Genomic DNA, 27,943 nt, shown 5'->3' with positions numbered 1-27,943 from the left:
GTTTTTCAGCCTCGCCAGCCACATTTCAAGTGCTCAGTAGCTATACGTGGGTAGTAACTGCCGTATGAGGCCGTACAGATAAAGTGAACATTCACGCAGTTACTGAGTACCACGGCTGTGAAGGAAGCATCCAACGTCTCTACCCTCAGGGAGTTTCTCTTCTAAAGGGCAAGATAAACATAATGAGGAACTTTATCCTTTGAGGCACCAGAAGGAAACAGATGAGGCACTCAGTTGAGTGATTGAGAACAGCTTAATAAAGGATTTACCAAGATGTGAGCTGACTTCAGAGAAACCAGCAAGGAATGGTAGAGGACCCCAGAACTACCCCCAGTAGCAGTAGGCCTGGAGGCACAAGCGGAGAGGTGATCAGCAGAACCTGGTGAGAGCTGCGGAGAGGGGGCTGTGGCCTCTGCTGGGGACCTGGCCTGGAGAGGCTTATGGGTGGGGGAGTGGCCTAATGACTTGGACCCCCACACTCCTCCCTTCTCAGGGCCTCCCACTGGCCAGGCCCCAGGGAAGCCACCGGCAGGGAGTCCCCTGGGGCACAGCGCACGGTGGAAACTAGAGGAGAGGGAATCTGAAGGGACAGACAGAGTAGCTAGCATCATAATGTACCTATTAAAAGGCAACAGGTGCAGGAGGAAGAGGACAGATAAGAGGGATGAGTTATAGGCAGGCAGCCATGGGAGACAGATTGCCTGAAGCACCGGCTCTCCCACTAGCCCTCCTTTTCCTGTTTCCTTATGACTAATTGTGTCCCTGCCACCAGGTCCTAGTGTCCTCTGCTTTTTCGGCCACTTGTCCCATCCTCTCTGTGGCACTCTGACAAGTCCCTTGGAGCCAAACCAGGGCAGCTCAGCTAAACCTTCAGTGAATCTTTCTGCTCTGTTGACCTTAGGAGCACAGGCAGGGCAGTTTTTCATTTTAATTATATTTTAGTTTTTAGAATAGTTTTAATTTTCCAGAAAAATTGAGAAAACAGCATAGAGAGTTCTCATCTTATTTTGTCCGGGGGCCCCACACAACTGCCCCTATTATTACAATCTTCTGTTGGCATGGCAGATGTATTACAATTAATGAACCAATAATGGCATGTTATTAACTCAAGTCCATGTGGCATTCTGATTTTCTTAGTTTTTACCATCAACCTAAGCTGTCTCCAAGCCAACTCTGCCACCCTCTAATCCGTCTACCTGTTTTCACAAATCCCTTTCCAAGCTTTCAAACGCTAAAGAGAAAAATCTAAAACTGGGTGATGGGTCCAGTCTGGTGAGAGAATACGGAGAAACACTAACAGTCACAGAGCAACCTGCAGGTGCAAGGGATTCTCAACAGCTTCAACCCAGTCCCTCAACGTCGGGACGCTCCCCTCCTTGAAGCCATCACGTAGAGGTCCCTTAGACCCTCCTGCCAGCTTCCCCTACTGTTCATAGCTTACATATCATGATACAGTTATCAAAACTGAGAAACCAGCCTTGATATGAGACTATTAACTGGGCTACGGACTTTGCCTGGATTTCACCAGTTTTTCTGCTAATATCTTGTTCTGTTCTAGAATCCAATCCAGTTTTCCACGTTGGATTTGCTTGTTCTGTCTCCTTAGTGTTCACCAATCTGACAGTGTCTCAGGCTCCCCATGTCTTTCATGACCTTGACACTTTTCGAAGAGCATTAGTCAGAGGATTTGTAGAATGTCCTTCTATTTGGGTTTGGGTTTGATGTTTTCTCATGACTAGACTAGGGTTGTGAATTTTGGGGAAGAAGACCCCAGAGGGAAAGTGCTTTTTTTATGACGTTGTATCAGGAGGTTTATGATCTGAGCATGACATATTACAGAGGATGTGAACCTTGGTCACTTCGTTGAGGTGGTGTCTGCCAGGTTGTGCCACTATGAAGTTACTAATTTTCTTTTCTTTCTTTCTTTTTTTTAAGTTACTCATTTTCTTTTCCATACTCTCATTACCAATAAGTTGCTAAATCCAGCTCCTACTCAAGGGAACAGGAATTAAGCCCCTTCTTTGGGGGAAGACGTGTCAAAGATTTGTGGACGTATGTTAAACCAACCACAGGAATTAATTAGTATTTTGGGGTAGAGACTTCGAGGCTATACAAAGATCCTGTTTCTCCTTAAAGTTTAACCCCCTGATTTTCACATTCCTCAGTGGATCTTGCTGGCAGCAATTACTACTGTGGGACTTTAATGGTGAGTTCCTACCTCCCTCTTCCTTCTACTTTTATAACCTGGAATCCTTCTGTGAGGACAGTGTGTCTCTTCTACTCATTTATGGATTCAGTCATTTATTTATATCAGTGTGGACTCATGGATCTTTATTTTTTCTTTGAGTTATAATCTAATATTATTATTATTAATTTTGTTGCTCAGATTGTTTCAGTGTTGGACATTGGGAGCTCTTTCAGATTTCTGTGTCCCTTCGGCATGCCCTCATCCATTTTTGTGTTTTGCTTTATTTTGAGCAGCACTTTACTTTCTGTCAGTATAAAATGCCTCAAGCTCACTTTGTCTTTCCAGCCCCAGCTGCTTCAACCCTGGAATCTGCCATTTCTCCAGAGGGCCTCCCAGGGCATTTTAAATTTCCCTCCTGATGTGCTAGTGGCTTTATTTAGGACCTGCTGTTTTGCCAGGATCAGAATCCTCTCCTTACAGGCAACTCTCACGGTGGGAAAAAGCCTGACAGAGCCATCGTCCCTGCCCTGGCCCTTTGTAGTTACGTGGCTTTGGGCACATGACTCTGTAAGCCTTGGTGTTCTCTTCTGTAAAATGGGGAATAATTGCACTTCCTTATGGGGTTTGTGTGAGAACTAAATGAGAGACTGCATGTGAAGCAGTTCACATGCCTGTCATAAATATTCAATACATTTTTTTTCCATAAATATTTTTTGATGATAATGAAGATGCTTCTGCTTCTGGTAGGGGTGACTGGTTTTAAGGGTGTAGCAGACTGCCTGGCTATGTAACCTTAATAAAACTCTGTGCCTCCGTTTCTCATCTGTAAAATGGGGATAATAACAATAACTACCTCCTGGAGTTTTGGTTGGATTATGAGAGTTAATACACACAAAGCACTTAGAACAGGGACCGGCATATAGTAAGTACTTGTTAACTGTTAGCTATTACTGCTTCTATAACTATTACTATTATAGACTAAATCTCTGGATCCTTTGGTGTTATCCTACCTATAGTTCATAGGCCAAGAACTATGGTAGAAAAATTTAACTATGTAGTTTTTTTTTTTTTTCTAAGCGTGAAATGTAAAGGTAATAGTGGTTAACATTATGCAGTTGTAATACTTAGAAGGAGTACAGCCAAGTTCGGACTCATAACTGTTTTGATCACCAGCACATGCTGGTGACATTTTCTCCCCTGAGGTGTTGACAAACAAAATAACTCAATTCATATTCATCTCGCAATGATGCATTTAGCCCAAATGGCCAGAGTCTTTGGAGAAACTCTTCATAAATCCATCAAATTTGAACATTAAAAAATGATAACTATGATCGGCCAATGCTGAGGGACCCATTTTGTGGAACAAACACAGTTAGTGACACAATAATTAAGATGCAGGGAAGACTGCTGACAATTTGGAGATGTTTTCTTGGAGAAAATATCAAATGACTTACAGATTGTGGGACATTAGCAGATAATTAAATTGGCAATTTATTGCTGCAGAGTGACAGTTGTGGCCTCTCCTCCATGCATACGATGTCAAGCATCCATAGGTAATTCCTGCTCTGCCTTAACTGTAGGATGGAATGTCATGAAAACACCTTCCCTCCGGCTGAAAACCCTGATGAGTTTTCTTGCCAAGAATGTAAGGATTTTCTCACTGTTGGTGTTAAAGTGCAGCTGAAGCTCGCTCAATGAAGAGTCTGGTGGTGTGATGACACGAGGGAAGGCCCACTGGACTCAAGGATGGACACAGAGATTCCCCTCCCTTCTCTCACTCATCTCAGGCACTCCCACCCCACCTCATACCCTAGGGGCATCCTTGATGCCAGAATGAGTTATTTACTGGATGAGTGTTGCCCCAACCCCAGCCATTTGTGAACAACCTTCCTGGTTTTGCTTTATCCACAAACAATATGGGCTGTCATTTATTTAATATTTTTCTTATAGTAAACTCACTTTTGAAAACCATGATGCCCAAGTTAGCCTCATCTTGACCAACAATATCTGAGGAGCCACAGGGCCATCATAATGATGAGGTCAGTTGACCTCAGCCAATGGCGAGGGGGGTGTCTCTTCTCTGTGAGGAAAAGTCCACTGTGGCCTGGCTGGGAACTGAAGCAGAATGGACAAGAGCCTAGAGAAGAGACTGGGCTATCTTCATGGAGACAGTTCTCTTTAAATAAGTTGACACTGGTGCAGCAAGCCCTTCTAACATGAAGGGGCACATGTCTGTTCACTATGAGCAAACATCAGGGCTCCTGAGGTCCAAGAGAACGAAAGGCAGGGTGACTGAACAGAGTGAGGGTAAAGGTTGTTATATGCATAAGCAGTCTGCAGGGTGGAGGCAGGCACATGGGGCCTGTAAAGCCATCTGGAGGACACTGTGGTGGGGGCCTCACTATTCGAGGAGGTGTCCCCTAGAGTCTGTTCCAGCGATTTGGCAGTCTGCACCACTCTCTGGTTTGGTTATCGCCCACTGTAAAGAAGATAGGTGTCTTCCTGGGTAAAAGCTTAAGGCTGACAGAGATTACAAGCTGCAAACACTTGGATCCCATTAACATTAGTACAACTATTAGTAATGGTTTCTTCTGGAGCATAACACACCAAAGGCTCGGAGGAATTCTACAGTAAAACAACGAAGAAACAAGGGGTTTTATTGGGCTTAACTGAATGTTGCCTAAAACTCAACTACATTTTCATTATCTTGACACCCAATCTTTGATTCCTAACATTCCCTCTTCTCAGATGTACTAAATGGTAAGCCTTTTTTTTTTTTTTTTTTAATGATGGTGAAATACAAGTATCCTAGTTAAAGACAGTTTTGCAAGAATTTTGTGATGGGCCCTCAAGTCCCTGGGGTCTCCTCCAGAGAACTGCTAAAACACTGTTGGGAAATACGGCTCTCACTGTGGCCTTGCTGGAAGTGGGGGTAGCTATCCTGTTTTCTTTTCTCCTTAGATTAGGCCCTAAATCTCAGAAGATATAATAGCTCACATTTGCATGGCATTTTATAGTTTACAATATCACATGCATTACCTCAGTTTCTCCTCACAACAACCCTTAAGGGAGGGATTATTGTTCCATTTTATAGAAGAAATGGTCTCAGAGCTTCAGTGACTCATTCATAGCCTAAAACTAGCCTGAGGCAATGCCAAGACCTAAGCTGATCTTTTTCTTCTAGATCCAATGATCTTCTTGTATTTCCAACTGATTTTTTTTTCTTGAACACATCGTTTTGTTTTTTGGTCAAATCAGAATGTTGGCTCTAAATTTCTGGGATTTGGGGTTGTAATCCCCTCCCCTAATCTAAAATGCTGTTTTCCAATGAAGCCTAGAGGATCACCACTAACAATGGTTCTAGCCCCTCCAGGGCCTGGGATGGCATTTGGTTAAGGGGGCTCAGAGCCCCTCGAGGGCTGAGCAGAGGCCGAGGACACAGGCAAGCTTCACCTAAAATCTTCACCTTTTGCTCATTCACCTAAAATCCTTCCCACTCTACATTCTGCCTCAGGGCCGAGAGCCTGGGAGCCTGGGAGCCTGATCTGCGTCCAAACACTTAGATCTATAAGGAGTTGCAATGCTGCCTCCTACTTCCCCGGGCCCTAAGAGAGAAGCCGCTTGTGTGAAAAGCCTAATTTGCTAAAGAGCCTCCTCGGAACCCCTTTGAGTGCCTTCAATGCGTTTGGCCGGTGTCACCCGCTCATTGTTTGCAGATTCCGGGTCCAGAAGCGCCGGGACACAGGCGGTCAGCTTGGCGAGAGCTTGAAGTGCCACGGCTTCCAGCTCCCTGGGGAGGGAAAGGGTCTTCGCCTCTGCCGGGTGTCCCCTTCCCTTCGGGGCTCGGGGGAGAGGAGCGGGAAAGGGGAGTCGGGACAAGAGGGGGGAGGGGACACAGGGAAGGAGGGGAGTAATAAGGGGGAGGGAGGGAGAAGAGTGAGAGGAGAGTGGGGGTTGGGAAAGAGGAAGGGGGGAGGGGAGAGGCTGAAGCCGAGCGAGGAGGGGCGGGGCCTGGAGCAGGGAGGTCCCTGGCCCCGCCCACTGGTCCGCGGGGTGGGGCCTCGGAAGTCGAGCGTGGAGGCTGAGTGGCTGCTTGCGCCGAGGGGAGCGCCGACTCCGTTTCCCGCGCGTCCGCGGGAGGCCTGGGGAACAGCGGGACGTCGGGGCCCCGGGAAGGGAGCGGAAGTCAGCGCCGAAGCCGCGGAAGGAAAGGAGGCTGGCGGACGCCCCGCAGCCCGGGTTCAGTTGTGCTCCTGCCTCTGAAACGCGGGCGTGAGACTGGAGTGTGGCCGTGCAGCGCTTTCTGTAGAAAGCAGTGGCCTGGAGCGCACCTCGCTTCTGGTGCTCACCTCGCTTCTGGTGCTCAGGTCTGAAAGGAGGGAGCTTCATGGTCCGGGGTTCAGTGTGACTCCTCCGATTCCCCCAGCCAACCCCTTCAAGGGGCTCCCGGTTCTGAAAGTGAGTTCTGCATTTCTGTGGTCTCCAGGTGGGAAGCTGGCAGGCCAAGGGGTGGGTGTGAATGCCAGCGTGTACCGAGGTCTGTGAGCAGGAGTGAGCATCCATGAAGGAAGAGGGGCTTTGTTCCAGGAACCCCTCTTCCCCAGACCTCTACTGAGTGGTGGGGTGAAGGCGAGGCAGTTTGTCTGAATTCAAAAAGGCCCAAGGTCCCCAAAGTAGCCAGGTCTTCCAATATGACGAAGTGCTGAGCATCTTAAAGACTGGTCCTGACACCTTGCCTTTGTTCCTGTCCCACCCATGGTGATCTCATGGGAAGCCTATCATTAAATAGTGATGTTCATTGCATTTGTTTCCCCGTCTTGTCTGTTATTCTCTGCTCTGAATCCCAGGTAACAAACTCGTATTTTCGTTCCTGCTCCTGCTAACACTTGATTGGGTGTCTTCCCTTATTTATTATTTGACTCCCTTGGGACTTTGCACATCTCATAGAAGGCAAGCCTGAGTCCAACACTGGAGACGGTTTTGATTGAATCTCAGCTCCGCCACTGACTAGCTCTATGCTTTGAGGCAGATAACTTAACCTCCCTACACTGCAGTTTCCACCATTGTAAAATGAAGGTAATAATAATACCCACCTTATAAGGTTGACTGGAGGATTCAATGAAATAATTCACGTAAGTTTATCTAGTCTTATGTGTCCAAGCCATGGGCCCTCTTACACCTGAGTTACTCTCGGTATTGCCTCTTCTACACCCCTTTACTTTGCCACCTAGCCCATTAAACAGGGGGTTGCTTGACATGTTTTCTTTGTCTACATATAGGTGATTGTTTCCTCAACCTGCTTTTTTAAGTTCTTTAAACATACATTTATTTCTTTGTATACTCAGTGACACCAATTTGATACATTGCACATAGCTTGTGTTCAATAAATGTTTGTGAATTGACTGATCAATAAAATCTCACTGATACCTAGAGAGAGATTTTTTTCTAGAAAATTTGAAGTTATGGAAAAGAGAAACTCTTCATGGGGTAGGGTAAATAGAAAAAAGACTTAATAGATGAAGTTATCTTGTTAGTTTAGGACCATAAAAAGGTATCATGTATAATAATCTTAATTATATAAAGAAAATTGTAAAAAAAGACAATTGACAGTGAACATGACCAGTTTTAGAGCTGATGCCCTGCTGTAGTAGGATTGAGTGGTTTTTTTCTCCTGCTTTACACTTTTTAGTCCTTTCCAACTTTTTTACTGTCAGTATGTGTTACTCTGTTACTCAGGAAAAGTACTTTATTTGTACAATTTAGCTGATAAAAATGATCATATTTTAGATATGTTGAGATGGAAGAGGAAAAATCTTGAGAATAAAGCAACAATTTTCCTCTTTTTTTTTTCTTTTTTTTAGACCAGCAAATCTTTTCTGATTTGTGCTAGAAAATCGATTTATTAGTTTGAAGTATAATGACATCTCCTTTTCGGTAACCAGAATGTCACTTGTCTTGATTTCCTTTGAAGGGTTAAGATCCCAGGCAGGGAATGAAAACCATACAAGAGTTCATGTTAAATCCAGAGTAAAGGCAAAGTGGATGGAATGGCTTTAAAGGTTATTTCAACTAAGTTGTATCAGTCTAGTGAACTTTGACCTTTCCAGTGACTTTTTTTTTTTGGCTTAAAGATACACCAGTGCACTCCTGCTTTTTTTTTTTTTTTAAACATTTTTTATTGATTTATAATCATTTTACAATGTTGTGTCAAATTACAGTGTTCAGCACAATTTTTCAGTCATACATGGACATATACACATTCATTGTCACATTTTTTTCTCTGTGAGCTACCATAACATTTTGTGTATATTTCCCTGTGCTGTACAGTATAATCTTATTTATCTATTCTACAATTTTGAAATCCCAGTCTATCCCTTCCCACCCTCCGCCCCCCTGGCAACCACAAGTTTGTATTCTATGTCTATGAGTCTATTTCTGTCCTGTATTTATGCCTTTGTTTTGTTTTGTTTTTGTTTTTGTTTTTTAGATTCCACATATAAGCAATCTCATATGGTATTTTTCTTTCTCTTTCTGGCTTACTTCACTTAGAATGACATTCTCCAGGAACATCCATGTTGCTGCAAATGGCGTTATGTTGTCGGTTTTTATGGCTGAGTAGTATTCCATTGTGTAAATATACCACATCTTCTTTATCCAGTCACCTATTGATGGACATTTAGGCTGTTTCCATGTTTTGGCTATTGTAAATAGTGCTGCTATGAACACTGGGGTGCAGGTGTCATCCTGAAGTAGGGTTCCTTCTGGATATAAGTCCAGGAGTGGGATTCCTGGGTCATACGGTAAATCTATTTCTAGTCTTTTGAGGAATCTCCACACTGTTTTCCATAGTGGCTGCACCAAACTGCATTCCCACCAGCAGTGTAGGAGGGTTCCCCTTTCTCCACAGCCTCTCCAGCATTTGTCATCTGTGGATTTTTGAATGACGGCCATTCTGACTGGTGTGAGGTGATACCTCATTGTAGTTTTGATTTGCATTTCTCTGATAATTAGTGATATTGAACATTTTTTCATGTGCCTTTTGATCGTTTGTATGTCTTCCTTGGAGAATTGCTTGTTTAGGTCTTCTGCCCATTTTTGGATTGGGTTGTTTATTTTTTTCTTATTGAGTTGTATGAGCTGCTTATATATTCTGGAGATCAAGCCTTTGTTGGTTTCATTTGCAAAAATTTTCTCCCATTCCGTAGGTTGTCTTTTTGTTTTACTTATGGTTTCCTTTGCTGTGCAGAAGCTTGTAAGTTTCATTAGGTCCCATTTGTTTATTCTTGCTTTTATTTCTTTTAGGAGAAAATTTTTGAGATGTATGTCAGATAATGTTTTGCCTATGTTTTCCTCTAGGAGGTTTATTGTATCTTGTCTTATGTTTAAGTCTTTGATCCATTTTGAGTTTATTTTTGAGCATGGTGTAAGGGAGTGTTCTAGCTTCATTGTTTTACATGCTGCTGTCCAGTTTTCCCAACACCATTTGCTGAAGAGACTGTCTTTATTCCATTGTATATTCTTGCCTCCTTTGTCGAAGATTAGTTGACCAAAAGTTTGTGGGTTCACTTCTGGGCTCTCTATTCTGTTCCATTGGTCTATATGTCTGTTTTTGTACCAATACCATGCTTTCTTGATGACTGTAGCTCTATCCTGCTTTTATTACTATAATACTTTTAAAAGTTTTTTTAAATTTACAATTTACTTCAAACAGAGTTACCTTCCATCTTGATTGAAAATTAGGACAATGGCTTGATTTATTACACACAGTCATTCATCCAACAAGAATTTACTAAGCACCTACCAAGCGCCAGGCCCTGTGCTGATGCTGGGAATACCAGGCAAGACCTGGTCCTTATCTTCCAGGAGCTTAGGGTTTCATTGATGGACATACATATATAAACAATGATGTATAGAGAATTATCACAGGAGCTTTGATAGGTCAAAGTAGATAAACTTACAGCAGCCAGTGAGGCAGAAAGGAGTAGCCAGTTGTAGTGAGGCAAGAAGACATCAAGAAGGAGGAGGCAGGAAAAGCTTCATAGAAAACTGGTTATCTAGGCCAGTTACAAGTCTTTAGCTTATAAGTGGATAGTCCATCCTGATGTGGGACTATTATTTTTTTCTGTACTTTGCCCTCCTCATCTGAGTACATTTTCTGATGCATTTGGAATGCTTGGTGATTCCGTCCTTCCTTGATAGGTGCAGTGAGTTCATAACAGTCAAGTCCCATTCCATCATATTCCAAGGATTGGCCAAAATTTAAAAATTTGATTGAGACTTATAAAATACCTTAAACCCTAAACTTTTTACTTTTACTTAGAGCATATAATTGTACATTCATTCCCCAGTCTTTAGATGTTGGGCTTAATGTGTGGGTCTGCTCATTGAAATTAATCATCATTTTTGCTTGCATTGGCCCCCCACTCTTGATTCATTGGGTTTAGGATTTCTAGCTTTTGTTTTTCTGTAGTGGGGAGATAATGTAAAGATACTTGTAAAACAGTTTCAGCGGGGTTTTAGGCTTTACAATTTCTTTCCTCATCTTTTACTATTTTCTAGCTCACAACTAATTTGACATCAATTTTTATTTATTTTTTAGTGACCAGCCTTTATAGAGTATTTTCAAATCATTCAGCTTCATTTTATATCATTTTTCACGCCTGGTTTATTTACTTGTTTTTTTTCTTTTTGTACTCATATTTCATTGTTTTATGTAATAAAACATAATCCCATTTTAAAATAAATAAGTAATTCTAAGCCCACAATTCAACTGCTCTATACTGTTTCACTGTTTAAAATGTTAGTCATGACGCAGTGAATTTATTTCAACCCAGTAAATTAATATGAAGACCTACAGTTTGAAAAATACTGTGTTAAAACGTAGCCTCCTAGCATTCAGTGCACCTGGGGTTACAGGGGGTTAGAGAGTGAAGGTTAATCCAGTGAGTGAGTTAAGCAGTGTTTCGTTAAGAGGGCTTCTATGGTATTAAAATTTTGTTGGATTAAATTTCTGGGTCAATCACTAGTGTTTGGAAATCTCATTGCACTCAAGTTTCAGCTGTTGTGGTTTGATTTGTAAAGAAACTTGGCTTGGATCTAAAACTCTCAAGCTTAGAGTTAGTGCTAATGGCCCACAGAGTTCGTATTCTATACTTAACCAACCATAGCTGAGCCATTTTAAGGCCTTTTGACTTACATCCTTTTCTATGGATAGAACAAGGAGATTAATTGATAAAATGTCTAAGCTAATCTAAGACAACATTTTTCCTAGTTTATGACAATGTCTGGGATTCTAAGAAACTTCATTTAAGTCTTAGCCCTGTATTCTTTCCAGGGACACAGGACTTGAAAGATACTTGATGGTGCCAGAAAGGGAAGAATGTTTGTTTAAGTTGAAGTGAAGACCTTCCTTTTCCTCAGTGGAGCCTCCCAAATACAAAAGGTACTGTGGGCTGTCCTGCCAGAGAACATACTAAAGGCAGGTGGGTATTTTCCTGGGTTGATAATGTACCCTGGTCTGCAGGACTAGCTGTCAGAAGTTTACCCTTTTTCAAAAATTCTAGTTGTTCAGGGAAGATGTGGCCAGTAAAGGATGGACTGTCTGTGGCAAAATATCTGGGAATCCCTGTCTGTGACTCAGGTACCTCCATCCCCTTTTAACGTTAGAGCATGCTGTATGCCATTCTTCCCCTTTGAGGATGTCACTTCTGGAATCTTAGAAGTAGGTTGGGTGTGGAGATTGCTGGGAAATAGGGCTGGTGAGTGATGTGCACTAGGCATATCTTCTGGCTTCGCTAGCTGTTTTTCTGACTCTTCTGAGATGGAGCTCCCTCTTGTAGTTATAGAGAGGCCACAATAATGTCAGGGAGAGAAGCCAGCTAGTTCTGCAGAGAAGTTTGAGGGGTCATCACAGTTGTGTAGTCCCCAGAACTCACATTATCAATGCTGCCAGAGTGACCAGGTTCTCAGGGACTGATTCATGCTAGTCAGACCCACTGAAGACACCTGAGTGAACGTAATGCCAGTTCACAATGGGGGCATTCATGTCCCATGACCAAAAGACTCCTGTATGTTCTCCAGGATCCTCACTACTAAATCCTAGGTACCTGGGGATCTATCCTAGTAACCAGAAAGTTGTTTGGTTATCTCCAAATCACAAGAGAGAAATGGTGGCCTTATGGGTTGAATTGTGTCCCCTCCAAATTCATATGCTGAAGACCCAACTCCTTGTACCTTGGAATGTGACCTTATTTGGAAATAGAGTAATTCATTGCAGATGTAATTGATTAAGAGTAAAGTGGCCCCTAATGTACTATAACTGGCATCCTTATAATAGGGATGGCATCAAACTTAAGTTATTATCAACTTAAAATATACTGTTATAGATGTAAGTTGTTATATATAAGCCTCATGGTAACCACAAAGCAAAAACCTATTGTAAATACCCAAAAGATAAAGAGAAAGGAATATAAGCATAACACTAAAGAAAGTCAGCACACCACAAAGGAAGAAAGCAAGGGAAGAACAGAAAGGGATTACAAAAACAGCCAGGAAACAGTTAACAAAATGGCAATAAGCATATACTTATCAATAATTACTTTGAATGTAAATAGATTAAGTTTTCCAATGAAAAGACATAGAGTAGCTGAATGGATTAAAAAAAAAAAACCCATCTATATGCTACCTACAAGAGACTCACTTCAGATGTAAGGACAAACAGACTGAAAGTGAAGGAAAAATATATTCCATGCAAATGGAAACCGAAAGAAAGCTGGAGTACCTATACTTGTATCAGACAAAATAGACTTTAAAACAAAGACTGTAATAAGAAACAAAGAAAGGCATTACATAATGATAAAGGGGTAAATCTAATAAGAAGATATAACACTTGTAAATATTTATGCACCAACATAGAAGCATCTAAATATATAAAGCAAATATTAACAAACCTTAAAAGAGAAATATACTAGGAGACTTTAACACCCCACTTACATCAATGGATAGATCATTGAGACAGAAAATCAGTATGGAAACATTGGTCTTTTTAGGACAGATGGACTAAGCAGATATTTACAGAAGATTCCACTCAAAAGCAACAGAATATACATTCTTCTCAAGTGCACATGGAACATTTTACAAGATAGATCATATATTAGGTCACAAAATAAGTAAATAAATTTAAAAGAATTGAAGTCATATCAAGCATTTTTTTTCTGCCCACAATGGTATGAAACTAGAAATTAATTACATGAAGAAAACTGGAAAATTCACAAGTATGTAGAGATTAAACAACACACTACTGAACAACCAATGGGTCAGAGAAGAAATCCAAAGAGAAATTAAAAAAAAAAATCTGAGATAAATGAAAACAGAAAGGTAACATACCAAAATTTATGGGATGCAGCAAAAACAGTTCTAAGAGGGAATTTCATAGTGATAAATGCCTACCTCAAGAAACAATAAATCTCCAAGTCGGTAGTGCCTGTGAGCTGCAGGGGAACCTTCTGGCAGTGCCTGCCCAATCACTGGCCTGAGGGTGCCATAGGAGCAGGTCATGACTGGAAGAGCCTCAGCCTGAGTGTTACCTCCTGCCACCCCTTTTCAGGATCACTCAGACCTATACACCCAGTAAAAATAAATAAATAAATAAACAAGAGTCTCAAATAAACAACCTAATTTTATACCTCAAGAAACTAGAATAAGAAGAACAAATGAAGTCCAAAGTTAGTAGAAGGAAGAAAATAACAAAGATTAGACTGGAAATAAATGAAATAGAGACTAAAACAGCAATAGAAAAGATCAATGAAACTAAGAGCTGGTATTCTGAAAAGATAAAATTGACAAACTTTTAGCTAGACTCACCAAGATAAAGAGAGGACTCAAATAAATAAAATAATAAACTGAACAGGAGATGTTAAACTGATGCCACATAAATACAAAGGATCATGAGACTACTATGAACAACAAAACATTAACAAATTGGACAGCCCAGAAGAAATGGATAAATTCCTAGAAACATACAACCTTCCAAGATTGGAATGATGAAATAAAAAATATGAACAGACTGATGACTAGTAAGGAGATTGAATAAGTAATCAAAACCTCCCAAGAAACAAAAGTCTAAGAGCAGACAGCTTCACCAGTGAATTCTACCAAACATTCAAAGAAGAATTAATACCAATCCTTTTCAGACTTTTCCAAAAAATACAAGAGGAGGGAACTCTTTCATACTTACTTTAGAGGCCAGCATCCCCCTGATACCAAAACCAGAATAAGGATGTTGCAAGAAAAGAAAATTACTGGCCAATATCCTTGATGAACACAGATGCAAGAATTCTCAACAAAATATTAGCAAACTGAATTCAGTAATACATTAAAATGATCATACACCACGATCAGGTGAGATTTATTCTAGGGATCCACAAATCAGTCAATGTATATACCATATTTACACAATGAAGGATAAAAATCATACAATTGTCCTAATAGTTGTAGGGAAAGCATTTGACAAACTTCAACATCCATTTAGACAAAAACTCTACAAAGTGGATGTAGAGGAAACATACCTCAACATAGTAAAGGCCATATGTGACAAGCCCACAGCTAACATCATATTTAATGGTGAAAAGCTGAAAGTCTTTTCTCTAAGATCTGGAAAAGACAAGTTTTTCTCTAAGATCTGGAACAAGAGCCAGTCTTGCCACTTCTTATTCAACATAGTACTGTAAGTCCTAGCCAGAGCTATTAGGCAAACAAACAAACAGACAAAAAAAAAAAATCCAAAAAAAACCCTATGCAAATTGGTAAGGAAGAAATGAAACTGTCACTGTTTGCAAATGACATGATATTATATATTGAAAGTCCCCAAGACTCCATCAAAAGACTGTCATCTCTAATAAATTCAGTGAAGTTGCAGGATACAAAATCAATACACAAAAATCTGTTGCCTTTCTATATAGTAATAATGAACTATCAGAAAGAGAAATTAAGAAAATAATCCCATTTATAATTGCATCAAAAAGAATAAAATACCCAGGAATAAATTTAACCAAGGATATGAAAGGATATAACCAAGGATTGAAAACTGTAGGTCATTAATGAAAGAAACTGAAGAAGACACAAATAAATGGAAAGATGTTCCATGCTCATGGACTGGAAGAATCAGTATTTTTAACATGTTTATACTGCCCACAGCAATATACAGATTCAGTCCAATCCCAATCAAAATTCCAGTTGCATTTTTCACAGAAATAGAACAAACAGTCCTAAAGTCTGTCTGGAACTATAAAAGACCCTGAATAGTGAAAGCAGTCTTGAGAAAGAACAAAGCCTGAGGTATCATGCTCCCTGATTTCAAACTATATTACAAAGCTATGGTAATTTAAAATAGCATGGTATTGGTATAAATACAGATACATAGATCAATGGAACAGAATAGAGCAGCCAGAAATAAACCCACATATATATGGTCAATTAATTTATGACCAAGGAGCCAAGAGTATACAATGGATACAGTCTCTTCAGTAAAGGGTACTGAGAAAATTGGATGGCCACATGCAAAAGAGTGAAACTGAACCACTATGTTACACCATACACAAAAATTAACTCAAAGGATTGAGTTAGAAGACTTGAAAAGTAGACTTAAACCATAAAAATTCTAAAAGAAAACATGGATGTTAAGCATTTTGACATAGGTCTTGATTTCAAAAAATCTGACACCAAAAGCAAAAGCAAAAATCAACACGTGGGACTACATCAAAAGCTTCTGCACACCAAAGGAAACTATCAACAAAATGAAAAGGCAACCTACTGAATGGGAAAAAATATTTGCAAATCATGTATCTGATAAGGGGCTAATATCCAAAATATATAAAGAACTCACACAACTCAATAGCAAAAAGAAAAAAGTATCAAAAAACAAAAACTAGAACAATCCAATTAAAAAATGGACAGAAGATCTGAATAGACATTTTTCCAAAGAGGAAATGCAGATGGCCAACAGGCACATGAGAAGAAGCTCAACACTGCTAATTATCAGAGAAATGCAAATCAAAACCACAGCGAGATATCATCTCATACCTGTTAGAATGACTATTATCAAAAAGTTTAGAAATAACAAGTTTTGGTGAGGCTACAGAAAGAAGGAAACTCTCATGCACTGTTAGTGGGAATATAAATTGGTGCAGACGGTTCTGCAGACTATTTGTGGACCTTGACAAATTACCATATAACCCTCTCTAGGGACAAGATTATTTGTAATCCCTAGATCTAGTCTGTCTCTTGGGCAATACTGGAAAAACACTCCCCAAACTTTGGCCTTTGGTTTCCTTTTTCTAAATCCAAGAACACCTTCCTTCCTTTTATATGATCTTTATTCAGATAGGTCAATACCACGTACCATATCTCAGTTTTCTTTGCCATACTTGACTTGTGGCTCACAGTACATCTGGGTTGCTCCTTCCAAGCATTTACAGGCATTCCTCAAACTATTCTCAGTTTTAGTGAACAGAAGAGTCAGCTGGAGGACTGCTGATTTAAAAGAAGAAAGAAAGAGAAAGAAGCAAACAAACCAAAAAAAGAAGATTTGTGACCCTTGCCTCTTGAAATTTTGACTTGTAAGTTTATGGTGGGACCCACAGATAATCATGTTAAATAAGCACCACAGGTCCTGTTAACCTCATTGATTATCTGTTGATTTGTGCTAGTTTCTTTCTTAGAACATAATCTAAAATTCCAAGCTCTGGAGACACCCAACTTGGTCCAACTTTGGTAGATCCTACTCCTAGCTTTAAGGACTTAGGCATTCCCCATCTAAGAGTCAGAAGGAGAGTGGGTGTCCAAGCCAGTCCCAATTCATTCATTCATTCAATAAAAATTTTTGAGCACCTAATATGAACTAAATACTATTCTAGGTTATGGAGATATATCAATAAAACAGACACAAATCCCTTACATTCTAGCTGGTAGGAAACAGTCAACAAATCAATAAATATATTAGGTGAGCAGTACTATAGACAAATATAAGAAGTATGGAAGGATTGTGAGTGCAGAGGGTCTGCGGGCATTGCATTTTTCAACTGTGTCCTGGGTGGGCCTCATTGCCAAAGTGACTTGAAGATGAGCCATGTGGTTTTCCAGAAGCTGAGCACACCTGGCACGGTAAGAGAAACAGGAGGCCAGTGTGGCTGGAGTGCAGTGAGAAAGGGAGGCAGGTGGCAGGAGCTGAGGTCAGAGGTCACCAGGGAGTCAGAGCATGTCCTTACAGGTCATTGCAAGGTCACTGGCTTATATTCTAGTGAGATGGGAAGCCATTGGAAGATTCTGAGCAGTGACATTTTCTGACTTACATTTTAAAATTATAATTCAGGCTGCTGTAGGAGGGATAGGCACAGAAGCAGGGAGACCAGTTAGAAGACGATTCCAGTCATCCAGGTGAAATGTTGACGGTTGGCAACAGGGTGGTAGCAGAGATGGTGAGGGATGGTTGGATGTTGGATAAAATTTGAGGGTAGAACCAACCATTTTCTGACAGATTGGATGTGAATGTTGGACAAGCGACATAGATGTCTAATCAGGGTGAATGTTAGAATTCTTGCTTGGAATGCCGAACAGAAGCATCCCCAAATGCAGAAGCACATGGCCTACACTCAAGAGCCAATGAGTCCTTTGGTACTTAGTTACTTGACTGCAAAGCAGGCTTACTGCTACTCCCATCCTGAGATGTCTCTCAGGATGAGATGTCCCACCCTGAGATGACTCAGATGTCTCTCAGGTGTGCTATTTGCCTAAAGAAACTTCTCACAATTCCACCAGACCTCAGGGATGACTTTCCCAAAACATTCCCTCTCATGCCTTTCCCGTCTTATTTGTCTCTTGGAAAACTGTAAGCCCCTTAGAGAACTGTGTCAGGAAGAGGGCCAGACAGAGCTGGCAGCAGAAAGCCTGAATATGTTAGCACAGCATCCCTGTTGGTGGGAGGAGTAGTAGTGGTAGGATCACCTGTATTAAAATTGAGAGCAGAGATGAATGGACTTGCCCGGGATCAGAAAGTCTTCTATTTCAAATCTAAGATTGGTTTGTCTGATTAACCAATCACAATTCATCTATCACATGGAAAAGAGTAGAGCTTTCAGGAGGCCATCTGGCTGGCTGCTTTACTGACTGGTAATACGTTGGTACAGGTATCACAGAGCTGACCCTCAGCTTTATGATCCAATAACTATTGGACTCCTTGACTCAGAGTGATTAAGTGGGAAAGGATTAATTCATTATAACCAAACTTATAAGAAACTGATTATAAACCAGCCTGTCAGACTATTGATAATAGGAAATATTTCTCAAACTTGAAAGCTGGTAGACTCTTGAACAGTTCCCATTTTGAAAAAAACTGTATTCATACTTACATTATGAGACTTTAGGTGATCACTTGTCCAAAACAGTCATAAATGCAAATCTAGTCTGGGTATTGAGATTACATGGCATTACTCTATGGAAAGGTGGTGATCTAGGTGATGCTTGTATTGAAATTTTTTTATTATCTTTAAAATGAAAATGCAAAATTCTGAAAGCATTCTAAAGAATTCCTGGACCTCTAAGAATATGATCAGAGACTCCAAAATGAAAAACAATGCAAAAGGAGAAAGGCTTTGTTTGAAAACTGTAGCTGGTTATGTATACAGGATGCTCTAAAGCAAGTCCACTCAGGAAACCGGATTGCAGATCAGAAGGCAGATTGGTGGGTGTAGAATAAGAACAGAGGGAGGTGGCTGTTCTCAGGGAACACTGCCCTCAGACAAGGGTAGTTGGTTATCCTACCTGCATTTGCTCTACAGATATTTATGTTTTAAGACTCTACCAGTCATGGAGAACACAGCTCCATCTTTCTTGCATTATATTAGAGATGCACTGACAAATTACTGTTCACGAACTTCCCTTTTCCTAGACTTCATCATGAATCCATGAACTCTCCCTGCCAGTGCATCATTTCTAGGTAAACAGGAATTGTGCTTTTCTCCTGTCAAGGAAGGGACTTGGACCAGGCTGATGGAATTCCAGAGCCCAAGTTCTTTCCAATTAGCTGGTTTTTAGTATTCAACTAAAATTGTGAGGGACACTTATATACTATTGGGGATGGTAAAAGCAACTTTTAAATCTTCCAACTTCGTGTACAGCAGACTCTGAGAAATCCACCATTCTTTTCAAATGACTTCTCCCCCTGTTGTCTGCCTACCCTTATCTTAAGTCTGTTTTTGACTAACCCTCCCCTTTCCCCATCTCCAACTTCAACTGAGTCAGTGCTAGGAACTAGGAAGCACCCACCATTCATTGCCAGGTACTCCCTCCTGGCTCCTGCACCAGATTGGACTCCAGCCAGATTCAGCTCTGGGCTGCCTCCAAGCAGGCTGAAAGAATGCACCCTGTTTCCAGGCGGCGATTCCAGAGGCAGCATTCAATTGCCAGTTCTTCCCTGGCCCGGCGGAGCCAGGCAAGGGCATGGAATCCCTTAGGCCATTTGGCAAATGCCTGCTTGTTCTCTAGGATGGTCAGAATGCAGGGGTGTAGGTGGGGTGGAGGGGTAGGGTGGGGTGGGGTGCTGGCGGAGGCCGGTGCCTGGCCAGTTTAGAAATGATAGAGCGCCTAGGGAGCACGTCCTGACCCCCAGGGAGCCTTGATCTGGAGCACGCGGTCATTGCTGATCCCCCTTACCCGGTCTGCTACACCCACTCAGAGCAGATGCCTGCGCAAGCGCCACCAGTGCCCTCCAGAGCCTCTTGGTTCAGCCACTGCTACCTTTCTCTACCCCACTGTTTCTTAGGAACGTGTGCCGCTTAACTTCTTCCCACAGTCTGGAATGCTGGTCCCTTTTAGCTCCTCCTCACCAAATCCTCCCCAACCTACCTTCCTGCCTTCCTGCCTTCCACCTTTCTTCCTTTCTTTCCCCTTCCAGTTTTACTGAGATATAATTGACAGGCAGTGTAAGTTTAAGGTGTACAGACTTGACTTACATACATCATGAAATAATCACCACAATAAGTTTAGTGAACATTCATCAGCTCATATACACACAAAATAAAAGAAAAAGAAACAATTTTTTCCTTGTGATGAGAGCTCTTAGGATTTGCTTTCAAGAACTTTCATATAAAACACAGAGCAGTGTTAATTATATTTATCATATTGTACATTACATCCCTAGTACTTACAACTGGAAGTATGTGCCTTTGATCACCTTCATTCAATTCTCCCTTCCCCTACCCTCTGCCTCTGGTAACCACAAATCTGATCTCTTTTACTTTGAGTTTATTTGTTTGTCTGTTTTTGAGGTATAATTGACCTACAGTGTTAGTTCCTGTTGTAGTGATTTAATATTTCTATACATTACAAATATGATCACCAGTCCTACTCATCCTTTAGAAGCCACAGCTGAAATGAGCCCTCCAGAAAGCCTTCTATGATCTATGACCAGAAAGGATTCCTTCTTTTTAGATCAACAGCCATACCCATTTTCCTGGACCTGTTTTAAAACAGACAAATTTCTGGTTTCTATTGTAGCTATTGAGGTACGTTTCTTATCTATTCTACCTGGAAACAAGGTAGGACATGAGGGCATGTCTGACTGCCTTTGCTTTTCTCATAAGGTTCTGCACATTTTAGGAACTTAGTATTTGTTGAATGAATAATAAATCAGAAACATTGTACACATGGTGCACAAATTACAGAAGATGAGATCCTTTGCAAGTTCCCCTTCAGAAGCTGCCCCTAAGCAGGGCTTTCCTGGGGTCCCTCTGATCTCCCCACACTCCTACAGCTAAAGGGGCCTATTGCAGAGGAAGGGGAGCCTCCAGGTCCTTGATCCAGCAGTAAGTCAGCATCCCTTCTGATTGGTCAGTGCCTAGGCCATACCAGTTGTTAAATATTTCGAGTATCAGCCCTGCACCTAAGACAGAAAGCACTCAACCAAATGACACAGGAGAGAGAGTGGTTACAAGTGCATGTTATAGAGTAAGACATCCCCATTGTGTGTGAGGTGCAGGCTGGGTGTGCTGAGGGGAGTGCTGGAGGGTGGGGGAGTTGGGGGTTGCTGGAAGCTGGGAAGCAGGGAATGATTTCAGTTTTCTGTAATTACGTTTGTAACCTTGGGCAATAGAATGCTGGTAGCAGTGAAGAGACCCAAGTTCTAGTTCTGGTGCTGACCCCTGTGCTTGGATCCTGGGCAAATCACTTCATCTTGTCAGAGTCAATTCATCTACACAATAGGGGAATGGTAAGGTTATAGTGAGATACACGGTTACTTGGTGCAAGTAGAAAGTCATGAGTGGAGCCTCAAGAATGAAAAGGTCAAAGGGATAGTTGTTTGTATGTTGAGCCTCCCTGTGGAAGAGAGCACCTATTTCCTTCCTGTGCTTTAACAAGATGTATTTATTGGTTCTAGACCAAGCCTTAAAACTGAGCATCTGGCAAAAGATGTAGAAAATAAACAGGTATATTCAACATCAGTCTGATAATGTGCCCAATAGTCTGAAGGTTTTTTTTTTTTCCGCTTGAAGCAGGAAGTGTTTCTTATCAGTTCAAGTCACAGTTACACCATGCTTTCTTTTCTTTGTAAAGACAATTTTTTGTCTTTTAAGTTCTTTGTTATTTCTCCTCTGAAAGGGCTCACAACACATTGCCAGATGTGACCAGTGAGCATGGAGTAGGTTATGTAAATGTCTCGCACAGTTTAGTTTTTTATCATTGTTTGTATTACTTGGTTTAAAAAAAAATCACTTGTTGGTTATAGTTTCCTGTGCAAATAGAATTGCTTAATAGAAGAAAAGGAAATAGAGCAACTATTACTAAATGACCCAAAAGCAGAAGTTGAGGTCCTTTCACATGAATATTCAAAAGTGTTTCAGCTACACACTCTGGTCTTGGCAGCCCAGAGCTGGGGAAGGCCTGAGCAAAGTCAGAAGTGAAAATTTATGCACCACCAGAGGAATGCAGGCAGGAAGTAGACGTGTGGAGGTGGTACTGGGGGTGAATCTTTGAGCAGAACCACCTAGTAGCCACGAACACCACTCACAAATCCAGTTATAATCATGTAACAGAAACACATGTTGTGAACTTGCTAATTTCTCAGACACATGTTGTGTTTCAGGATTCTTGAAAGTTCCCATGGGAACTAAACTGGTTCTGTTCAAAGTCAAAACTGGTTCTGTTCAAAGTCAAACCCCTGGCTAGCTGACTAGTAAGATAATTGTCTAGATTGGGGAGCCCTTTGAGATCTGAAAGTCTTAAAAAGAAGCATAGTATAACAGCTTAGAATCTGAAACAGAGATTATAATTTTAACAATATGCATTTAAATGTGAATTATCATTGGTTATACAGATACCAAATTTATTCAACACATAATTCTCAGCCTCTTTTTTCCCCATGAAAGTCATAAATATAGTGCCAAGTGGAAAGTAAAGGCTGCTGGGTGATTAGTAAGACAGCTGATTGTTTCTCTAGCAAAGGAAATTTCATAATTTGTTCATAAGCCACTGCATTAATGCTAAGACTTGCTTTCAGCTATTAATTATCCCCTACAGAAATTTGGTTTCTGTTTTCAATCTTGATAAGAAAGCAGTTGTTATTGTAGACTTCAGAGGAAGAATGCTACCTGAGAGAGTGGCACTGACGGGCAGGGCCAGAGTTTTAACGAGGGGAGCTTTGCTACACAGAAAGATTTTGGAGGTGGTATTTTAACACAGTCTCCCTTAGAAGATTAAGTTTTCTGATGGCTTTTGTTGTTAAAATGCAAGTGTCTAAAATATGTCTGATTAGTTTCATAATAAGAAGGCCAGTCCCCCATTCTGCTTATACCAAATATAAGTGAATGCTTTATTTTTTACCTTAAAGTTTGAAGAAAAACTTTAAATTTAAGTTTAAGTATTATAATTAAGGAACAAACACAATTATCTCCAGGTCGCTGATCAATGTCACCATCTTAATGAAGTCTATTTTGACCATTTTATTTAAAATTGTGTTGGGGGAGGGTATAGCTCAAGAGGTAGAGTGCATGCTTAGCATGCGCGAGATCCTGGGTTCAATCCCCAGTACTCCCCCAAACATAAATAAATAAATAAACCTAATTACCTCCCCTCCCAAAAAATAATAAAATAAATAAATAAATAAAAATTTAAAAAGTTGTGTTACTACCCCAACCCTCACACTCTTTTCTCCATAGCACTTACCACTTTCCAATTTACTAATTTATTTATTTTTTATATTTATTGTTTATAATTTTTCTCCTACTAGAAGGTAACCTTCTACACGGCAAATGTTTGTCGAATGATTAATGGACATCTATAAACCTGCACTTCCAAAACCTCTTCTGTTTATAGGATACTACAAACATCTAAGAACCCTAAGGTGCCTTTCTTAAAGGCACAACAAGCCCTGTGGAGGCATGTGATCGAAGTGTAGTCAGGGAAATCGTGTTGAACACAAATGTTTGGAGCTCCAATTGCTCTTTGAGCATTTGCTAGAAGCAACTGAGTGCCAAGTCTGCATAGGACCTAAGAAGAAAGTTCTCTCAACTAGAAAATCAAGACAGAATGTATTTGTAAAGCATTCATTTCTCTGAACCCAGGGCTGAATCCACTGTGAGGTTCCTCCAAAAGGAGAAGGCCCTGTCCTTGTTGTCAACAAGATAGTCCTCTGGCTGGGGAAGTTTCTGTAGGAATGGCTACCTATGGTTCATGACTCTTACTAGCAAAAGGGTCCACCTAAGTTTAACAAAGGAACTGCTCCAATTTGAGGACTTTAAAAAACAAACAAACCTCAAGTCAATGAATATCATTGAAAGCACCTGTAACCACTTGCTTAGCCCAGTAGCCAATTCCTTTGACCTGGTAATCAAAGCTTTTCAAAAGTAATTGTGCAGTGAGGCTTAGCTGAATATTTTCAAAGTATCTCCGTATCAGAGTGTGCTTGTGATAAAGAGAGCTTGTGTCCCTGCTATCCTCCGCTTGCTGTAAACACCTCAGCCTCTTGTCTAACTAAGGCACAAGTCTGTGCTTGACTCGTACCCTGGCTCGCCAGTCAGAGCCCCTGGGTCTCTCTAGTGAGTTCCCCAGTGTTCAGAGTCTGCTGGTCCCTGGTCCCTCCACCTCCAGCCCCTCCTGCTCACTGGAGCCAGAAGAATCCTTCGAAATCATGGCTTTTACCTTATCAGGCCCCTCTTTGGGAATTAATTTTACAACATGCATAGAACTAAATCCAAACTCCTCACAGAATTTTAAGCCTTCCATCCGAAAGTTCCATGCGGCTTGGATGACCTCAGCTCCTACCTCTCGCCACGGTTAGCACTGTGCTCCAATCCTGGCTGTGCTCTTCTTTCCCCTTCCACTTTCTCCTTTTCCCTTTCCCAGCCCTTGCTCTCCATCCTTATAGCCATCTCTTTGCCTTTGTTTGTACTGTTTCTCATTCATCCATCCATCCATTCATTCATTAAATTGATATTGAGCAGCTACCATATATGAAGCAGTGTTTTGTGTCCTGGGGCTACAAACTCAGCAACTTGGATTATGCCCTCTTCCCTTCTCCTTCAATGCAAGGCAATGCAAACCATACGCTTTCCTCAAGAGCCAGTTCAAGCCTCACCTTCCTGAAGGTTCCTGACTGACCCCTTTGGACAGTGGTAGGCAGCTGAGTGTAATGGTTAGGAGAAAAGGCTTGGGAATCAGATAAATCTGGACTGGAATTTTTGCTCTGCCACCCAATATCTATGTACTATTAGGCAAGTTCCTCAACTTTTCTAAGCCTTCTATTGCCTCATCTACAAAATGGGAATCGTGGTACCTCATGGGTTTGTTGTGAGAATAGAGAGAGGTGACAGTCAATGGTGATGTTGCTGTTACTGTCTTTCTCTTCTCTGAAACCTTATAGCAGATAAGTGATTCTTGGCCACTTAAGAATGAGTGAACATTATCTGTAGTGCTTTTGTGTGTTTCATAAAACTCCTTCGTCACTCAGCAGTACTTAACAAGTGCATTGTGGATGTGTATGTACAGTAAGAGGACACTTGGCCGTCTCATCATCTCTCTCCTATTGGGTCCCCAGTTCCTCAGGGACACCAGCTTCAGGCTGTCCTTTCTATACCACCTCCCTGTCAAGATGAACCTTTTCTGTGGACTGAAAGCCATCAAGATAGAAAAGGAGCTGCCTCTATTTGATCTGGGGCTAATGGGAGAGGGAAGCTTTTACAAACTGAAGGGTGCCTGAATTTCCAGCTAGTGTTAAGTGACCATAGCAAAGTATAGCCCATGGCTGCAATTTGGTCTGTCAAAGATGGAATTACAAGTAAATTTGAAGTTTCACAACATAGTTTCTCTCTATTATGGGTGCTGCTGTGCATTAAAATTGTCTGTGTGAGGCTCATTGGGATGGGCAGAGATTCAATCACTACTAATGACTTGAGGAAATGGGGTGGTGAGAATTAGGGTCATCCATCCCAACTGGGGCAAGAAAGAGAACCAGGAAATGTGTTTTTCAATCTTGACATCTTGCCAGCTGGAGCTAGAGGGAATTTTTTTTTTTTTTTTTGAACTCACTGAGCAGCCTACTCACAAATCAGAGAGCTGCATTCAACGGGAATAGAGATAATTTTTAAGTGGTCTAGTTAAAGAGTGGCACCACCCATTCCTGGTTGTGCAGAGCACCCCCTAGGGACCCTTGAAACCATACCACATCGCTAGGTAGAAGCCCACTTTAGAAAATGCCATGATAACTGGTTTTATGCAGTGAGGCCACTTACACATCCTCAGTAATGGTTTGGACTGTTATAAAGAAAATATAACATAGCAGATGTGCTCACCAAATCCTGCGTATTTAGCCGTCAATAGATAAATAAGATATTATCTATTAGGTATAATATTTAGGTGTGGTATCTGGTTAAGTAGTCTTAAAAAGAATAAATATTTCAAACAGGTTACAAACCAACCTTATAGTTTTCAAAATCACTTCTATATGCTCTCATCTGGTTCTTATGACAACCCTGGGACATGGGCAGGGTAGAGAATTATAACCATTTTACAGGGAAAGAGAGAGGTTAAATAATTGTCCGAGGTTACAAAGCCTCTAAATAGCAGAACTAGGATGAGAATCCTCGTAGCCATTATTATTTTTGTTATTATATCATGCTGGCTATTATATTGACTCCCCAATACACGTCATATCGCTAGTTTTCTTGCTCTCTGTCCTGTACACAGAGATTTCTGGAATGCATGTGCCCCTGAGCTGCTCTGTCTCCTCTGGGCTAGGGACTAGAGTGTCCCTGACTGCGTTCTTGACTTTCACAGGGGCAGATGGGGCCCCAAGCCTCGCCTGGCCCTGCTGGCCCGTTTCCTCCTTTTGCCTGGGGCCAGGCCTGAGTGGGATGGTTAGAACTGGAGCCCTTTTTACATTTCATGTTTTTCTGGTTCCTGAAAACGAAACAGGGCAAGAAACTCCTGCAGCAGGAGTGTTTGTTCCAGGCAGGGCGTTCAGCCATCTCCTCCTGCAGGAGGATCTGCCTTGGGGCATTCCTATTCCCCTCCCTTGCTGTGTGATCACTCTGATAAGTTTTAAAGATACATCACATTCAGGGTCCAGATCTGACTGTTAGGCTGGAGTGCAAGTTCAGTAGGTTACATGATTTCATTTCATTTAAAAAAACTATGCTTGAAGTTGGGAGGTACACGTGTTTACTAATATTATGCTGAAGCTTTAAGAAGGGTCCATCCCCCAGCTCCAGAGACTTAAGTTGGATAGCTTGTCTGGAAGGAGCGATGATGACCAGCACAGGCTGACACATGCTGGTTTGGTGGGGCAAAGTTCAGCCTGGCCTCTGGAGGTTCATTATCTGAAAGAGAGATCATTCACCCGCATTTGGTCTTTGCTTGGATTTCTTCTGGGAAGAAAAAATAAAAGAAGAAATACACCCAAAACTCCACGAATGGAACTTCATTAAATTGGAAGCACCACCGAGGCTGTGTGAATGGGGAGGGTGTTAGCTGAACAAGAAAATGGAAAACCCTGCGGCTTCCCAGCTGGAACTCCTCCATGTTGCACATCTGCATTCATCCCGCTGCCCGTGCTTTTCACGATTGTTTCTGAGGCCAAGGACCTAAGTTTTGGATGCTCACAGATCAGAACCGTGCCAGGGGAAACCCAGAAATATTTAGCAACTCTACCCAGAGAACACAAAACAGTTACCCCCTCCATTCAGTCCCCTTCACACGCCCCCGAGACACCGTGGACTCCAGAGGCTGCAGGGGAAGACATGACTTTGAAAGTCTCTTGAATAGGCTGTAAGAACATGCTTTCTCCCACATGTCTGAGACATGTGGGGAGAGAGAGATTGGAAGAAAGGCAAGCGGAGGCAGGGAGACCTCTGTATAGAATAAGCCAAGAGCGCAACAGCAGCTGTAAACGTGCCAGAGGGAGGCAGGCAGAGAGCCAAGGACCTCTGAGCACAAGCTGAGCAGCCGGGCAGGCTGGCTCCCAGCACCCTCCAGCTTGGAAGAGTCGGATGGTGCCCACCAGTTGCCTCAGCAACCAGGCAGTGTTTGGAACCCCCGGGAGTTTGTTAGAACTCTGGGCTCCGAGGAAGGGCCTCCTTATTCTTTCTGGGATGTGTGCGGACCAGCTGGAGGGTATGAAGGGGCCGAGGTGGTCTGAGGCTTCTCTGGAGACTCTGCCCCACCAGCAGAGTCCTGTGACTGGGAACGGACTGCATCACGGCCGCAGCTGTG

At 41.7% G+C, this 27,943-nt stretch overlaps 1 long non-coding RNA gene across 6 annotated transcripts in view; it reads left to right on the top strand.

The window, feature by feature from the left end:
* The first annotated feature begins 6,204 nt into the window (after positions 1–6,204).
* LOC123618483 (uncharacterized) overlaps positions 6,205–27,943 on the top strand; it is a 37,607-nt gene continuing 15,868 nt past the window's right edge. For 2 of the 6 annotated variants that reach the window (XR_012507045.1, XR_012507041.1), the window contains exons 1-3: positions 6,205–6,646; positions 11,523–11,670; positions 16,685–16,803. This is a non-coding gene — a long non-coding RNA (uncharacterized LOC123618483). The remainder of the gene's footprint in view (positions 6,647–11,522; positions 11,671–16,684; positions 16,804–27,943) is intronic. The other 4 variants (XR_012507042.1, XR_012507044.1, XR_012507043.1 and 1 more) reach the window with 4 other exon arrangements.

The sequence above is a fragment of the Camelus bactrianus genome, chromosome 5, assembly GCF_048773025.1.
Source record: "Camelus bactrianus isolate YW-2024 breed Bactrian camel chromosome 5, ASM4877302v1, whole genome shotgun sequence".
Lineage (NCBI taxonomy): Eukaryota > Metazoa > Chordata > Mammalia > Artiodactyla > Camelidae > Camelus > Camelus bactrianus.
Note: the sequence above shows the minus strand (reverse complement) of the source record. Positions and strands in the feature narration are given on the sequence as shown.